General features: G+C 40.5%; 1 protein-coding gene across 4 annotated transcripts in view; it reads left to right on the forward strand.

Annotated features, from left to right (window-relative positions):
* Positions 1-12924, forward strand: part of ZBTB20 (zinc finger and BTB domain containing 20) — a 445196-nt gene that overhangs the window by 89564 nt on the left and 342708 nt on the right. For all 4 annotated transcript variants that reach the window (XM_030955850.1, XM_030955680.1, XM_030955758.1 and 1 more), the window contains exon 3: positions 2868-2989. The gene's annotated coding sequence lies outside the window, so the exon portion shown is untranslated. The remainder of the gene's footprint in view (positions 1-2867; positions 2990-12924) is intronic.

Here is a 12924-nt window from a genome sequence, read left to right on the forward strand (position 1 = left end):
GGAAGAATATATGCACAAATGGGTTGTACTGGTAGCTGTACCTTAAGGGCAGTTGAAGGAAAATGGGAATCTCCTGTTGGGGAAACCAGCCAAGCCTCTTGTCTAGGGGTTGCATAACTTGAACATGTATAGGTTTGTGTAACAACCCGTACAGCTGCCTGTAGTTGATAAAATAACTGTAATCATCTTGAGAGTGTGTGGAAGGCTGGAATGAAAAAAAGTAGTTGTGTGGATGCCATTGCTTCAGACTCATGTATGCTGGAAAGCACTGTTTTGTTATTGTGGAGCAAAAGTCACCAGTTCTTATGCCTGGTCTGGTGTCCTGCCCTTGAGGCCTGGTTGTAACTTGGCAATACAAATTCTAACTGCAGTGCTGAAAAGGTGTATGTTGGTTGTTGAGCTGATGAAAACAGGTGAAGATCAGGTGTCTGCACTGATTCTTTTTCTCAGTTACTTTAATTTCCAAAGATGCTGGGTCCCCTGTGGGTGCTAACTGGCTAGTAAAGGAGTCACTAAGGAGTCACTCTTCCTTAGTGACTCCTTCTCCTGAAGATATTGTGGGTGGTGGTTTCAGGTGATCCCTTACCACCAAAGGATCTCTCTTGTAGGATGTAAAATATTCCAATTCCCTGGAGCAGGGAAGCAAAAGGAAGGGAACTTCAGTGTCTTCTGTATTCAGCTGAAATCCAGATAGCCATCCTGCACAGCCATTTGGACAGAATGGCTTTAGAACTACTGAGGGTTACAAAGTTAGTTTCCAGTCAGGACGGAATTGATGTTTCCTCCCTGGAAAGCAGTGAAAAGATGTGTAGCATGGTTACTGTAGAGATGTAAAGGAAAATTCCTGCTCTGTATCTCCAGGTGTATTTTCTGAAGTCCTTGAAAGATTTTTCAGGAGCTTCACCATCTTCTGGTAACAGTGGTTCTTAATCACATGCTTTATCATTTGCCTTTGGCAAGAATGCTCAATTCTTCCCATTTGAGTGTGGGACCTTGCCTTATTGCCTCAGGGAAGTGTTACTCTGTAATCCATGTCACTTGAGGCTAATTCAACCTGCCACTTGGAAAATGCCCCTGGTGCAGATTGTAGCAGTGCACCATTATCTCAAGCTATTTTTCATCAGAGGCAGACTGCATCTGTTCTGTATGATCTGTGTGGCCCAACAGTTTATTTTAGGTTAGCATGTGAGGTAGGATCTTTTTTACCTTTAAAACTGTGGTTGGTTTGGCTTCCAGCTGTGTGGAAGAGTACTTTTCCCTTGTCATACTAAAGCAGCCCTAGACATCACACGGTGTAGGTCTACAGCAGCTTGAACTAATCAGTGTTGATGCTGCTCTGTTGCTGTTCCTCCACTAGAACAGTTCTGCTGCCTCCCTAGCTCTAACCCCCAAGTTTTCTGCCTGGATATTGAGCTGCAATGAGGGTTTGATGTAGCTAAAAACACATGGAAAAGAAGCCTTCATTCAGCTGAAAGCTCCCTGAACCAGGCACTTCCACAGTCCTGCTCTAGGGTAGGCTTGGGGACATGTGGCAAGGAAAGGGAGGAGGTGAGGGAAGGATGGGATTGTGACAGCTCCAGTTAAAATCAGCTTACATCATAACACAGCCATGCTTGTAAGGTTCTGGAAATGATAACCCAGTGGTCTCAGCAAGATACAGCTGTGAGCATAGGATATGATAATCAGGGGAACTGTGACTTTGGAATTTCCTTCTTCCGCTGTTTTCTAATGCATCAGTTTGGTATACATCGAAAATGCTGAAGATCACACACCTCAACCTTTCCACCCTTGAAAAGGGAAAATGATATGAAGGCTTGATTAATTTCTTTTATGAGGTTTGGTTGCTGTGTGTCACTAGAAGCAGATCAGGCAGAGGAGAAAAAAAAGAAAACATTTTTGTAAGCAATAGGGAATTTTCCCCTTTGAAAAAGAGCTAAAACTTCATTAACATTTCAGCCAGCTTTAAATTAAAATTTGCATCTGAAAATAATCCATAATGTGTTTTGAGTGCCAGTGAGTCATATCAGAGCAGTATCAGCACAAATTTCTTGTGCGTACAGCTTGTGATGTGGCTCCTGTACGGTCAGTAACAGTGTGCCCCTCATGCTGGAGTGAGAATTCCCATGGAATTAACACTTGGCCTTGTGCTGATCATACAAAGCCAGTGTGCCCCAGGCCACATGGCTGGGTGGGGCAAACTAAACTGAGCAGATGAGTGCTGGGTCCTGAATTGTACACCTGCTTTGTGTGCAGGCTCACTTGGCCTAGTGCTTTTTTACCAAGAATAGTCCTATTCCATTCCATTGCAATAGGTCTGTTTACACCAGATGAGGTTTGTCTTGTAACTCTGTAAATCTCTAATGTCCTCTTGTAATTTCCATGGGACAGGCCCTTAGAACATGCCACTAGAGTGATTGGGTCATCCTTCACCCATCCCTACACCACTGATCTGTGATACTTTAATTTTTCTGCCCCACTGAGCACAAGTCATTGAGTTTGATGTTGGGAGGAGAGGTCAGAAGTGAAGCTAGCAGCTCTGCTGTGCAGGCAGGACAAATGGGAAAACTGCTCTGTATCCCTAGGTTTTGCACGTATGAGAGCATGTAGGCATCTGCAGCATGCAACCTGAAATGGTTTTCTTTTTCTGCAAGGTTTTTAAGTGAAGTCTACATGGATTAGATCTGTAGCTGTCCAGAGCAATTGGTACCCCAACTGCAGAGCCTTTGGAGAAAAACACTTTGCTGATTGTATCATGCTTTTGGTAGGGCATGTGCTGGAGTTCCTGACAACTGTTTCTAAAGGGTTTTCCTTCATGCAAGGTCTTAAAAGATAATTTTCTCCTCTTTTTTTCCCCCCTCTCTCCTCAGGGAACTAGAGGGCTTGACGCATCCTTTGCATCCTGCATTTACTCTGACCACAGTCCCTCCCTGTTCTCACAAGCGGAGCTCAGCCCTGCTTCCTTTCCTGTTGATTCCCAGTCAGCTACATGGTAAGTTTTCATTATCTCTAGACTTGTTGCCATGAGGTAAAGCTCTGGCAGACTCTCTCTAAAATCCATTAGCGCTGGGCATTGAGGGCAGAGCACTTCATGCCCATCAGAGATCGTTCAGTTGTATTCCAGGCTGACTGCAAGGAAAGGAAGATAGTATTGAATTAGCATTGGAGCTGAACTTCAGCATAGATTGTTATAGGAATAAAATATGAAGTAAAATATGGGACAGAATTAAATCCATCAGTTCTAATAAAAGAAACAGAAGAAAGCAAAGAAATATTGGACCCTTAAATCCCATTAACCAGGCCAGAGAGAGAATGCGTTAAAAGGAAGCTGCACTGTATCTTTTTTCATTGTTTGATGAAATAATCTTTTTCACCCTTTAAGTAGTGTGTTTAAAACTCCTAGTATTTCTGAAACAAAGGGAATATACAGCCACCGAGCTAGCTGGTTTTTATACCTTCCTTTCTGAGTATTGTCCTTCAGTGCAATACAGAGCCATTTCTTTGTTCTCACAAGCTAGCAGTTAAATTGTATGTAAATGTATGCAAATTAGATGCTGTCTAATAAAGAGAGTCATTAGATGGAAGAAATATTTAGTTTAGAGGGAAAAAAGAGAAGAAAGCAGGTGTATTTTGCAATAGAAAAATGTAAGATTGCAAAAGCCCCTCAAACTTTGGGTGAAGGGTTTTTATAAAGCCATTAAAATATTTTCTAAAAGGCTTGCCCTACTCTTGGTCCTATTTTCTGTGTGTATTTTTATGTACGTGCATTTCTGTGTTCCTAAAACTCACTGGCTGTGCTATACATACAGACATGTAAGTATTGTACTCATAAGTATTTTATTTCTTTAAATCATATAGCTATGAATTTACACACAGGTACCTTGTACTAGGGTGTGTTTTCTGTTCACTGAGTAGGTAGAGGTGGAGTTCATGTGGTAAATTTTATTTTCATAGATTGATTTATCTGTCATATGCCCTGACTGGGTACCTTTTCCCACTAAATCATCTTCCTCCATTTTGTCAACCCTCTCCTTAACAATTTTAAAGCTTTATTTTCCCCCCATTTTATTTATTCACCAGTGCTCAGTGCCAGATGCATTTCCATTCTTTCACTTACATTTTCTGCCAACTTATCCCTTTTGAAGTATGGACCTGATTTAAGCCTGAAGCAGCAGTGACCTTTCTAAACATGAAGTTGCAGCTTTACTGTCTGGTGTCATAACACTGAAATGCTCAGAATGTGAAGCTTTGTGTCATCCAAAACTGGAGATTCCACACCTATGGGTGGAGCACTTCCATCCATCTAGGTTCTGAAAGATTTAAAATACATGAACCTTATTTTCTTGCCACTTTTAAGGAGATGAAATTTGAGACTTGTCTCTCTCTACCTTTTGAATTTCTACTCCTGATCTTTCAGCACTTCAGTTTGAGTGGACCAGTATATAAAGGTGATATGGCTCAATTAGCTTCAAGTCTTTGTTGTATTTTGTTTCTGATGGGCAGTTAGCATGGTTTCAGGCAGAGACAATAGCTGTATGTCAACTTGCCTATTTTTCTGTTGCAGTTTTGCAAGTCTGGAAGTCTAAAGACATATATGTATATGTGTATAAAATATATGTATATAAAAATAATGTTGTTTAAATATTTACATACAAAGCCAAAGGATTGGCTTCCTTCCCAGAATTACTGGAACTACCTTCCCCAAGAACATTTGGACTTGAGAAATCTCTACAGCAACACATTTTTACTGAAACTAAACAACTTGTGAAGTGAGTAACTAGCTCTGTACCCCTCGTTGTTCATATGGATTCTTTAGCTTAGACTGATGGAGAGACCTCTCTGCATGGGTAGTTCATTTCCAGCTAATTATGATAAGATTATCTTTTATTGCCATTTCCGTCCCTCAGTTCCTCATTGGCTTATTTCATGAGAGATATCTTACAAGGGAAGCTTGGACAGAGCGGGAATATGTTTGTCACATTTCTAGGAGAGGTCCGTGCTGTGTGCTGCATCTGAGCAGTGCAGTCTGGGTACTGCATTCCTTTCTAGACAGCTAAAGATCAGTCAGACTGATCACTCAGAACATGCTGACACCCCCAGTGTCCCAACTACCCTGGCCTTGGCAGTCAGCAGAGAAGCCATAAAGTGTCTGCTACCCAGTGGGAAATGTAGGCAGGGTGATTGTTAGGGCATGGTGGAGGTTTGGCAGTGAATATTCAGGTACTCCTGAAGGCATGATAGAATATGTACAGTGAAGATTGTGAGTAATGCAAAGGAAATCTGAGCTGTAATATAAGGAAGCTAGAGAGAGATGAGGTCAAATTGAGGAGTAACATGGGATATATTGGTGACTCGGAGGGATGAAGCCACGTTAGCAAGCAGAAAATGTTGGTGTTTTACTGACTCACTTGGGGCACCACTCTTCTAAGCTGTCTGGTATTGAATGTCCAGAAGAACTGAGTCATAAGTGATGCAGGCATTTAACAGGGATTTTTACACAAAGTTTGCTTACTTATCTAAGTAAGTATAGTTATGCACATTCTTTAGATTTTTGGAGGTGATGATTAATCTTGAAACCCTAATTGGGAGATTTACACTGGACATGGGACAGGCTGCAAACAAAGTACCTTCTGTCTCTCACATTATTGATCAGGTTGCAAAAAATACACATAGATGAGTGATACTCACATGGGGGAAGAACAGTGTAGGCTTAGGGGCAGGGATCTGACGAATTCCGTATTCCTTCCCATGCTTCCTGTGGTCTGGAATAATTGTTCGGGGCAGGAGAAAATTCAGCGCCTACCTACTTTTGAGGATATGCATCTTGCTGCCTTATCCATCTCAACAATAATACAGCTTTCCTACTCTTGAAGTACATTACAAGCATATGTATGCCTTAAAAGACATGAGGCTTCTGTATCTTGTGATGATGAATCCAATAACAGTACTGTAGACAGAGATGGGAACCAAACCCCTGGTGCATCAGATCAGGCATCCATCCTGTTAATGTCTTCAGCTTCAGCAGTGGGAGGCACAAGAAATCCTAAGTTGTAATAGTGGAACAACTAATTTTTTTCATTAGTGATCTTGATAGTAAATGAGAATTTTTAAAGCTGTACCTCTCAGGAGCTTGTGCAACTTTAAAGAAATAGTTTTAAGAAATAAAATATGCCACACTAAACTAATCCTAGAGCTAAAGAACAGGCATTGGGACTAGCAGCTTTTGCTATTACCTACTGCTTATTATTGTTATTATTATTATTTCTTTTTAATTATGCAAAGTGCTAATCAGTTTGATTATGCACAGTGCTAATCAGGTTAATTATGCAAAGTGCTAATCAGTTATTCTCTAAGCACACGAGGAGAGCAGAGGTGCTGGCAGTGAATGGTGGTTCTAGATGGGGGTAGTCACGGCAGTCATTCCTTATTAAAAGAGGAGTAGGTGAGATGATAGGGGTTTTTGCTTCCATTAAAAAGTAAATAATTAAAAAAAAGAAAGCCATGAGGGGGATAGTTCTGATGGGATAATTCTTCTTTCACAGCAAGGCAGACTTTTTTTCCAAGTCAGCTCATGCTGTTGGATAATTTCTGTAGGAGTTTGAGTGCACTGATTTGGGCAAATGTATTGCAGGGGAGTCTTTTAATGGCAAGGGTGCAAGGTGTGCCCACTTAATAGGTCGGGGTGCATAACTAGAAAAATCACAGATTAAGGGAGTTTGGTCAATCTAAGAGAGTCACCTTTTAAACACTGGTAAGTGGGATAGTGATAATGTAAGGTGGATGGCAGTTGTTCCTGTGTTATTATGGCTGAAGATCCTGTATGCGCATACAAAATGTGTTTCTTTCAGTGTAATGCCTTTAAAAGCTGCAGGAATGTAGGGTTCATTATCAGTGGAACGTATGTTAGGCTGTGTTTCTTCTTCCCCTTTAGCACTAAATTAAAAACAAGAATTTTGGATTCCTGTGAAACAAGATCTGTTTTCACTAAGCTATGTTCTCCCATCAATTACAGAAGATTCAGTGTGTCTCTCTTACTATGCTCAGTGTCTAATATCTAACCAGCATTCCTTATTTGATTATGTTTCAGTATTGGTGTGGGATACATAAGCAGTACTTTTTTCAGTTAGCAATGGGGATGACATTCCCAGAGCAGAAAGCTACTTGCTCATAAAAGTCCTGGGTAAAGGATCTTCAGAGATTTTTGAAGTCATTAAGACAAAAGGCTGTTTCATATAAGGCCATCAGTACTAGAAGGTTACTACACCAGCAAGAGAAATTTTTTAAGAAACTAGGCATTGAAGGCACTAACTTATGGGGATGCATGAGAAATTTTAAAGTGCATTTAGGGTAGGAAGTAAAGCAAAGAATCACTAATATATGGCTTAAACCAGAGCCTGAAAATTCTTATTTCCGTCTTGGCTTTGTGACTACTCTACAAGACACTGATCCTTAAAACAAGTTTACTACCAAATATGTGGTCACAGATGTTCATCTATTCTTATAAATTCTTTCTGGTGTTAGAAGTCTAGACAAATCAATTGTCCAGCATCAAATCTAGTGCCTTAGATCTGGAAGAGGGGAGTATGTGATGCAAATAACTTAAGTGAGAGGGGGACACACCAGACACATTGTCCTGAGTCTCTGCATGCTTTGCTGTCTGAGCATCCACATCTTTTCAAGTGGAAGTCAAATCCTGAGAAAAGAAAACTCGGAAGGTTTCATTTTCCTGCGGATATTTCCCTATAGTATCTTAAAGCTTCTCTAGAGTCAGAAGACCCTTGGAAGGCCAGCAGCATAAACTCCACTGCATAGTATTTGCATCTTAGAAATATAAAACTACCTGAGACATAATCGTAACTTCTGTTGAATTTCACCATCTCAGATGGCTGTCCTTCTGATGAATTGGGGAACTAGAAAGGCAAAACTCACATTCTGCTGCTAATCCTACTGCTGTCTTTGTAACCCTGATAAATTGCATTACCTTGATGGCAAAGTATGGTTAATGACGCAGATCTAAGGCAGTGGAGGTGGTTTGTGAGGCAAGCATATTGTTTGCAAAGTACTTTGATGTCTCTGAACTAAAGGAGTTATAGAAATCCTGAATACTGTGGGGAATTGTATTATTAAGAATCATCACCAAATCTTGTGATATTGTGTAAATTAGTGCAAGATGGCACCAAAATAGTTTGTGTATTCATAAAGAGTGAATTAAGTGGATGGAGAAAACTCAGTTGCCTTGACATGAAGCTAATGAGTTAGCAACAAATGAGGAAACCCCAATAAGGAAATCTGTGCCTCCTGTGCTTGAAGAAGTGTGCCCTGAGTGAACAGGGCAGTCAATTGTTTATATGGCAGAAAGTCATTGCTTCAAAACTCCTTTTGCATTTTCTTGAGGGCCTGGTGTTCAGAGGTGCAGGCTAACAGCTACTCAGCCCAGTAGGAGCTGAGTCTGCTCATTGGCATTCACACAACTGGGAGCTGGTGGAGGATTAATAACAATAAGATTTTAAACGTTCAGCCTGACCTTTTAAAGTTACTGACCTGCATTCAGGTTACAAATACACAGCAATTTTCTCTTGAGCTGCAAAGATTCTAAATGTTAAATCAGTAACTCAATCAGACTAGCAGCCCTTCTCCTCTCTGTTTTCTCGTGCCTGGCTGCCATGACTGGAGTAAAGGAACAAGAAAATTATCTAAACATATCCATATCTTACTGTGACACCAGTACTTGGAAGAAGCCCCACTGACATAAACTAACACAAAGTGACACATTGTTTAAAAAGTTGTTTCGAATGTCTTCTCCCATTGATCTTCTTTAAGGAAGATAAATAAACACTGTGTGTGGTGCAGCCAGACTGAGTATTTTTGCTCCTACAAATGTTTATACATTCTCTGGTGGTTGTTTGTAACGCTGTTTGTTGACTGTAAATTCCAGACCTGCATGTTTGTAATGTATACATTTACAGGGGCAGCGCAGTTTGGGGAGTGCGGTCAGGGTAATGCCTCTTATGACCACTACCAGGTGAATAGTGGGTGGTTTGTTTTTCTCCTCCTTCCAAAGCAGTGAATTTGTGCTCCCAGTGAAAGGGATGGCTGTGGTGGCAGGAACTTCAGTAAAGCAGGACTTTCAGGTCCATGAGGAAAGCCATATAGGATTTGTCTGGTAGCATCAAGGTGTTTTTTTTTACTTTTTCATCTAATTAACAAATAACCCTATTGCACTGTCAGTTCATTCAGTGGCGATGAGGATGATGTTTGTTTTCTCTCAGGAGGAAGTGACTGAGGTTGGTATAGATGACAAAATTCCTGTTGGCTGGGACCCCTCCTGCCCTTCTGTTCCTGTTTCACAGTTCTCTCTCCGACCTTTGAAAAAAATCTTCCCTTTCTCACTTATCGTTATTGTCAGCATCTTAATTCCCAGGGCAGTGGGACTGTGTAGATTTGGGGAATGATGCAGGCACTTTCTTCCACTGAACTGAATGAACATAGCTGCCTGAACATAGGGAATGTGTAGGAAGAGTTCAGCTTAATCAGTCACCTATTCTCCTATAAGGTGGAATTTCTCTTCAAGCCATGCTTCTGTTGTGTTTGTGTAAGTTAAAATTACATGTTTTGGGGGTTCCAGCTTGCCTTGCACTTTCCTTTCTTCTCTCTCATGCACCTTATCTACATTTATTAGATGCTGGTTTTGCTGCCTTGCAGTTACCATCACAGAAACCACTCTCATTTGAGTATGAGCTTTATTAACATGTAACAAATTTAGTTTGTTTTAGTAGCTTTAAACATAAGGTTTAGGAGAGCTGCTTCTGCCTCAGGTGGGCTGTTTATAAATCTGCTACTAGAAAAAACATTTGGTTTTGCCCATGCTTAAATCTTCTGATAGTATCTAAGAGTTCTTGTGTCCTCATGGCTTGGAATGAAATCAACTGAAGGACCTTTGTGGCAGGGAAGTTTGTTTTTTTTTTAATTCTACTCTATGCTTGTGCATCTCACCACCCTGACAATAGCTGTTCCATGAAAATAAGAAGGACCTACTGCAATTATGAGCTTCTTAATGAAGCCTCTCAAAAGGCAGAGGTCTGTCTGGTGGTCCTGCAGCTCACCATACTGTTGATGGCCACAAAGCCCCAATATATTGGTATGTAGAAGATGCTATTTTTCACTTGGCTGTTTGGAAATTCAGGGAATTAAATGCATGGGGAGGGAAAAAAAAAAGTGAAATAGTATTCCATTTACATAAAGTCACACCTATGAACACTGGAACTGAAATTGACAGAGCAACCTTAATTCAACTTTCCTGTGCTTTTCCAGTTTTTATGTGATCACATGCTGGTTTTGGTGGGAACCAGTCTTCTCATAAAACACCTGATGGACCTGGTTCTGTGGTAGAATAATTCCAGAAATTTTTTAGCAAGAGGCTGTTTTCTTTAGGGCCAGTTGCCTCACTTATTGCAGACACTGGAAATTGTTTAGTAAATGAGGCAGAACATAGCAGAAAAGAAAAGGGTGCTTTTATTCTCAAGATTATGGTGGGAGCATGCATGTGCTTAAAGCAAAAAATATGCTTGAATTGAGTTGCTTGTAAAATCAGACATCTTTTGGTGCAAATACTAGCTGCAAAGCAAGCTAGTATTTCTGCTTTCTCTTACCAGTTCGCTTACTTGTTTTAACTCTTCACTACTTCTACCTTTTAAAGCATTCTGTTTGATTTTCTTTAAAGAAATAAATGAAGTCAATACCAGTAGTTACAGCCTACCCTGGTCTTGCCTCACTTTTTTGGTATGTGAAAGACTTTTTTTATTCCTTTTTTGTTTTATTTTTTTCCTTACTCTCCCTATGAAATTGCAGTTTCCAGGATTTTGACTTTCAGTTGGTAGGAAATGCACTATGTTCCACATTTACTCACTGACAAAAGTGCACACAACTCTTCCTGACACTTTGACAGTTTAGTGGGAGATGCCGTTCTAAGTAGAATGTGTCTGTCTGTAGCCAGGTCCATTTTCTAAACACTGGGAATTCAGCTGTTTTCTTGTGAATTCTTTTTTTCATATTTTATTACTTCACAGTGAATACAAAGAGTGCTTGTTTCTTTCTTTCTTCCTTTCTTTTTCTTTTTTTTTCCCCTCCAGTTGACACAATCAGTATTATTTGAAGGAAAAAAAATTACACACAGAATGGGAAATAGGGTGGGAAAATGTAATAGGAACTGCAAATCTTTTCTGTCTTGTCTGAGTAAATGAGAGCTGATGAGAGATGCCGCACAATGAGGTCTAGGGAATGCTTGCTGAACTGGTATATAAAGATTGTTTCATTTTTGCTTCATTTCATTTTATTGTATTGAATTTGAAAGGGAAAATTGCAGCGGACATGAAAGTTTGCTGTAGAAACACCTTCGGTTGCAGTACCCTTGACGTGAACCTGGGCAAACATGAAAGGGAACGTTAAATAAAGTAGTGTATGAATTGTGTAGATGTGCTTCAGAAGCTACTTTTTGAAGAGTGCCCTTTCACAAAGAGTGGCCCTGCCTCTCAGGTTATTCTGCTACTTCTGTTGTTAATCTCTTAAGGTGTCATTCTGGGTTGTCTTTTGGTTTTTTTTGTAATTTGGTAGTGGGGGGAGAGAAGTCAAAACCATACTGTTTTGCAAGACTATGTGGTAGTATTTTTGAATGCCAGCCTTCAAGAAGACTGGAAGAAGACTATTTCTTTCCCCATTTATGTGCACCCTAAAGGTTCTTCTTCCCTTTTCAAATGAGTATAACTCAGGGGAACTTGGTTCTAGGTGGGATACCACTACAGCAATGCACTTCTGTACAGACAATTTTACTTTTACCTTGCATGTTACAAGCTGCAGTGCTTCTGTCCAACTGGCGTAACTGCACAATGTTTGCTGGAAGGAGCAGGTGTGAGTCAAGTTAATCTGATTTTTTTTTCTTGTGCTACCTTAGGCATTGCTAATTCTCAAAAAACGTAGGATTGTTTATGCCTAAGTCAAAGTCAGTTGAGTATGTCTGAAGTAATGTACCACGAACAGCAAACATTGCTGTGTAATAGCTTTGACAATGCACAATATAAGATTTGACATTCCTGCCAGAGCCATTACCCTTGGGAGAAATCTTTGATGATAAAACATCTAAAAATTAAACTTTTTTTCTAATCGGAATATGTAAATTGTAATGTTCAGAAGCAAGATTCAGCATCCTTGTCTTTAGAGTCCAGCTGGTGTGTTCTCATGGCAGGTTCATGTCATGAGCAGATTTAAGACTCCTGGAAAATTTTTTTGCCATCTGGAAGCTTCTGGATTTCTGTGGGGAAGGCATGCTTGGCAAGCATTTGCCTGGAAAGCATTGAGCTTTGTACATACCTTCCCAATCAAAGTCCTCGAGAGTGAAGAGGTGGGAGTAACATTGGTGGGCACTGGCAGAGAAGCAAAGGGGGGTGGTTTTACTTTTCTCCAAGCAAAGGGGTGGTTTAATGGCATTGTGTAACACAGCTCTTCTGCTACTCTGAGGGTTAGGGAACGATTGGGTAGGTTATTTAATTCCTCCCCCCTCCACCCCTGCCATTAGCACTGCCTCTAAATGGAGACCTGCAAGTGCAAGGGTACCCACAGGGATATCAGTGTCTCTGGATGCGATTCATCCCAAGGAGTGTCGTTCAGTTCAGTAGCTAAAATCTGGCTGTTGCTAAGTACCATGGATTCATCATCCTAGTTCAAGCACAATCCACTTCTTTTCATGGCTATGGTTCTGGAAGTGGAAGGGTTCCTCATTGTTTGTTTTTGTTTTCCCAGATAAACTTCATAGGCTCAGACAGGGAAATCTTGGATAACAGAAGAGAAGTGACAAAACCAAAATTCTTCTTGACATAGGAGTGGACGGCTCATGGAAAAGGGACAAAGTTTTCCCACTGTCATGAGTAGATATAA

The sequence above is a fragment of the Camarhynchus parvulus genome, chromosome 1 (assembly GCF_901933205.1).
Source record: "Camarhynchus parvulus chromosome 1, STF_HiC, whole genome shotgun sequence".
Taxonomy (NCBI): domain Eukaryota; kingdom Metazoa; phylum Chordata; class Aves; order Passeriformes; family Thraupidae; genus Camarhynchus; species Camarhynchus parvulus.